This window comes from Electrophorus electricus, chromosome 11, assembly GCF_041902795.1.
Source record: "Electrophorus electricus isolate QZ-2024a chromosome 11, ASM4190279v1, whole genome shotgun sequence".
Classification (NCBI taxonomy): Eukaryota; Metazoa; Chordata; class Actinopteri; order Gymnotiformes; family Gymnotidae; genus Electrophorus; species Electrophorus electricus.
In genome coordinates this window covers 16,727,480-16,732,670 of record NC_137507.1, presented here as the reverse complement: position 1 = coordinate 16,732,670, position 5,191 = coordinate 16,727,480, and the positions used below count along the sequence as shown (strand labels likewise).

Below are 5,191 nucleotides of genomic sequence, written 5' to 3'. Positions count from 1 at the left end.
TAATAACTATACCCAAAAAAGCCACCGTCACTGGACTGAACCACTACAGACCTGTCGCTCTGACCTCTGTGGTCATGAAATCTTTTGAGACTGGTACTGGCTCTTCTGAAGGACATCACAACCACCCTGCTGAACCCCATGCAGTTTGCATCCCGGGCCAACAGGTCAGTGGACAACGCAGTGAAAATGGTGCTTCATCTAATCCTTCGGCACCTTGAACCCCGACCATCAGTAAAGGTGCCCCACAAGGTTGTGTAGTCTCCTTGCTGCTTTTCTAGCTGTGCACAAATGACTGCACCTCCATGGACCCTTCAGTCAACATCCTGAAATTTGCAGATGATTTGCAGGATGAAGTTTTTAAGTAATTTTCAAGTTTAACACCAGAAGGATATAGGAAATTTATGTCTAGTGGCACCATTGCAATCTCACCCAAAGGAGACGCGTTTTCGGTAATCGTATTGAGGGATACGGGTGTTTCCTTGTCCCTGTTTGATGGAATCCATGCAGGTACTGCCAAAAAGCTTTAGGTCAGAATTGTTGAGGTTGTCCCATGAGACATCTATGGTGGGATGATATAGGAATTCGTAAGACACAGGAGAAGATAATGAAGCACTTTTACTGACAAAAATTCATAAGGATGTGATGACTTATTTTTGTTCCTGCTACATGTGGCCAGAAAACCAAATCAGTTTAGTACATTTAATTCTGCTAGCCACTTCCATGACAGCACTGGTTATATTTGCGAGTATGCTCAGACTGGAAAATCCAAAAGAAATCAGAGTAAGGGTATACACGCACTGCAAAATCAGATTACTGAGCTAAAAGCCAGCTCTCTGAGGTCCAGATGTTCTGTTAGTATTGGATTAACATGTTAAATACCAAATGTTAAATATTACTTTACGCTTACACATGCACAGTCCCAGACATCTGCCCTACCTCTCACTGCTTCCTCGCCCACACCAGCACACCAGCTGTTTCATACAACCACTGAAACAAGAAACAGAAAGAGTATTTCAATGACGTTTTTATGGATGACTTAATAACTCATGGGTGTGGGTGAGTGTGAGTGTGTGTGTGTATGTGTGTGTGTGTGTGTGCCTTTCTGTGTTAAGTGTTGATGTGTGTCTCAGGTAGGCCAATGCTGAAATTGCATTTGTGACACACTCCTTTTGACCTATGACACGGTAAATTTAGCTTTACAACAACAGATACAATTGCCACAGCAACAGGGACCTCCCCTTTGCTCTATTGCGAGGGCCATAGTGAAGTAGGAGGAGCTTATGACCACAACAGGAGCTCTGGGTGCACTGGTGGGAGAGGAACTGCTGGCTATTTGCTTTCTTTTTCCATCAAGCCTGTCATGCATTGTTCTTCTCTGATTTATGGAAAAGTACATTTAAAAATAATAAATAATAATTTTCTTAAATATTATTTGGTGGTACAAATCGTACAAATCAGGGTCAGAGCTGGAAATTGTAAACAGTTGGAGTTTAGCCCACACCTGTGAGGCTAAAGTTCTTTTTTTACCTGACATAGTGTAAGTTAGCTTAATTTAGTGTCAGGACAGTAACTTTGATAACTTAAAATAAGGAAAATGTATTGTTATATCATGTAGTGATTTTAACACATTAATAAAGTGAAAATCATAGTTGATAAGGTTAATTGGGTTAATTAACCCCAGTACGGTTAATTAACGCTGATTGAAAATGAAAATATATTATTTTTAGTTGATTTATTAATGAGTAAGAATTCAGTCGCAAGTAATGAAACTTACCAGTTTGATATGTGATTATTATCTCATCTACCAAACATTAGAACATTACCACTCTTGACTCACAGTTGTCATACCTAAGGTATGTATATTGAATAAGCAGAGATAGCAAAAATCATGCATAACAATTATTGACTAAGATTCTATTAATGACCAGAGGTGTTGAGTTCACTACAGTATACAAACATAATGTAACAAAGCCAAAATTATCATAAATTATTTGTGGTGGACAAAGGTAGCTAACTAGCCTAATAAAAAAAAAAAGAGAGATTTAAAAAGAAAACAGTTTCAAGCAACTTGTAGGAATGACCAACTGGGCAATTTACTTATCAACTGAACAAAGACCAACAAAGGAAACTTATTAATCAAACAAAACTCATGAAGAAAGAGCATGACTAAAAGTATAACTGTCAAGAAAACTAGGACACGGGTAGGTTTGGCTCCAAATGCAAAAGGCTTTCAAAGGTTCACAATACAGATAGGCATTCGGCAAACACCATATACTGGGGTACCGTCATACTCAGTTGGCTGAGGTGGGGTGTCTTCAGGGAAAACCTCATCCAGGAGACAGCATTCTTATTAAACTAAGATATATTTTAATTACAACAGATTGCACTCTGCTGTCTGTGGGCAACAATAGACCATTTATATTAAAGCTTTTAGATACTCATCAATTCTTATTGGTGGTGTACAATTGTGTTGTAGAGGTAGAAGTCCTAAATACATGATTTTTGCATGCATTTGAAATTACATTTTTTAAATGTTGCTTTTTAGATATAGAAGTAAAATTCAGATAGAAAACAATCAGATCATCTGGTTATCCTGCCCATTCCAACAGATCCCACCTTGAAAGTGGATGTAAGCTGCATAATAATTATACTGCATTTTTATATATCCTTTAAAAATTTTTTTACAATCATCTCATTAATCTGTGCTTCAGCGTAATTTGTTTTATTGTAGAATATTGTCAAATACATCTGGGGGTGTATGATATTTTGTGTGTTTGTTTATAGGTTTGAATGTATGTGTATGTTTTTGCCTATAATGAGGTATTATATAACATGCAGGTTGATCAGATAACATGTCCAGTGCTGTTAATGTTTGGTGATGATGACCAGAGCTGTCCCATTCTGGAGACTACTGAAGATGTAAGATCACACCTGTCTAAATCATTTATAGTTCTATAACACACATACATAACCTATAGGGCAACACAACATATTCTTTTACTTGTTAATTCAATATTGAGATATTTTAAGTTACAAAGAAACCATTGTCCCTTAAACCATTGTCCCTTGTCGCATGTTCCTTAAAATACACAATCACCCCATTTTGAATCAAAAAAATGTGGGTCCCCTTTGGAATCAGAAAGGAATGGTTTTGTCCAGTGTTTTCATACAGGGACATAACTAAAAATATTCATGTTCTAAAAATGTGATCTAGATTCATTTTCATACCAGAGTAGCCTATTACCCAGAATAACAGACATACGTATGTTATTGTATGTTAACCCATTTACTAATAGACTTGCATTAAGAATCAACAAAGTGATAAATCAAACTGGGATTTTCTCAGTGTCATGTAAATTAGGTGTCTTTTTTAACCTTCCTAGCTAGCTATCTACCACACAGATACACTGAGAACCCTCACAAAGACACATTACAATAACGGGAATCAATCCTTGTGTCAGTCGTCGCATCAAAATGCTTCACTAGATGGGTTGGCAATAACAGCAGCTTAGTATACGTGCACCAATCACTTTATTAGAAACACTTTGTAAGTGTACCATTAAAGTCTAAAGCCCTTTGGCGGTATTTCAGAAGTTCTGCCTTTCTCTAGCCCTTTCTTGTCAGTTTTTGACCAGGCTTGAACAGCGTTGAAGGTAGCTGGAAAAATGTGCATGATAAGATGGGCCATGTGTATGTGTTTAAAACTATATCTGTTTAAAGTGCAACTATAAAATAAAGCGGTGAGAATGGCTGTAGATTTAAATATTGCGATTTTAATATTGGCAAAGTTTTGCAAAAGTGAAATCCACACTTTAAGGTTCATGTGCAAAATCCCAATGCAAAACTGTTCTGAAGGCAGCTTGAGCAAACCTAATTGGTTCAGACTGTAACAAATGTGATTCAAAATAAGCTGTAAGCAGAGCTTATCTTTAGAAAACTATGTACTTTCTCAGTTAATTTTATGTGCACTACATCAAATATACATTATTTTAATTGTAGTTTTGCCTTTTGTTTTAATTGTTCTTTTTTATATGCTTTTAGTGTCTCTGAAAAACTACCTGGCAGGCTAGCTAGCCCCCCAAAAGCTGTGTCTTCTTTACTTGCTTGTTTGTTGTAAGTAAGCCAGGTGTTGTGCAGGCAGTTACAGATGCAGTATGTCCTAATAACTATGTAATAGTTTGGTTTTGTTTTACATAAATGTTATGTTTAGACTTCAAATACAAGCACGGCTGCTTCTCTTTTGCTGACTGCTGTAGTATGTTCTGAGACACTTATGCTTAAAGTAATTTCTGGCAGTCACTGCAAAGGAACTATGTGAGGTGAACATGCAGTCTTTGAAAATTTCCATCGATTGATTGTTAACCAATCTTGTTAATCTCCATCCACTGACTGTTAACCAGTTACATTTGTTCTGCCTCCAATGCACAGCTGCCATCAGAATCGTATTGATTTGTAATTTAACATATGAGCCGTTTAAAATCTAGAAACTGTAGATTGTTTAAATACAAAGGTGAAACCTAATTTTTTTCTGGTATTAATGAGTAAGAGGTAGACATGAGGTGATATTAAATGGCTTGTGGATGAGTACAGATTGATTAATCAGACAACATAATCTCTTAATAAACAGACCCTGACAAAGCCCATACATATAGTTAGGGTTAGGTTAGGCATCATTTCATAATTGTAACTCATGATCCATTTCCCTTAGATACAACAGATAATGGAAAAGGCAGGAAATCGTCACCTGCTCCAAGTCCACATCTACCCTGGTGCAGGGCACCTAATTGAGCCGCCATACTCACCACATCACCGGACCGCCAACTTCAAACAAGGCAAAAATAAAGTTATTCCTCCTTTAATATCCTTTAATAAAATGCAAATCCTTTAATATTGCACTTGTACTCTGATATTGTGTGCACGTGTGTGTGTGTGTGTGTGTGTGTGTGTGTGTGGGTGTGTGCGTGTGTGTGATTATAGTGGTCATGCTCATGGGTGGATAGGCCAAACCACATGCAGATGCCCAAGAGGACTCATGGGAAAAACCTCTGGCCTTTCTACAGCAACACCTGTATCATGCAACTCCACAGGCAAAACTGTAGTGGTGCAATATTTGTATGGAAGAGTATTTGAATAGAGAAAACTTCTCAAATCATTTTAGAAGGAGGTATTAGTAAGTAGTAAGATACCAGTG

The 5,191-nt window shown here is 37.3% G+C and overlaps 1 long non-coding RNA gene across 1 annotated transcript; it reads right to left on the bottom strand.

Moving 5' to 3' along the window:
- LOC118241647 (uncharacterized) lies at positions 1-971 on the bottom strand. The gene is made up of 3 exons (XR_004776262.2): positions 937-971; positions 430-559; positions 1-323 (listed from the first exon to the last, which is right to left on the bottom strand). It is a non-coding gene; the product is annotated as an uncharacterized LOC118241647 (long non-coding RNA).
- Positions 972-5,191: the final 4,220 nt, after the last annotated feature.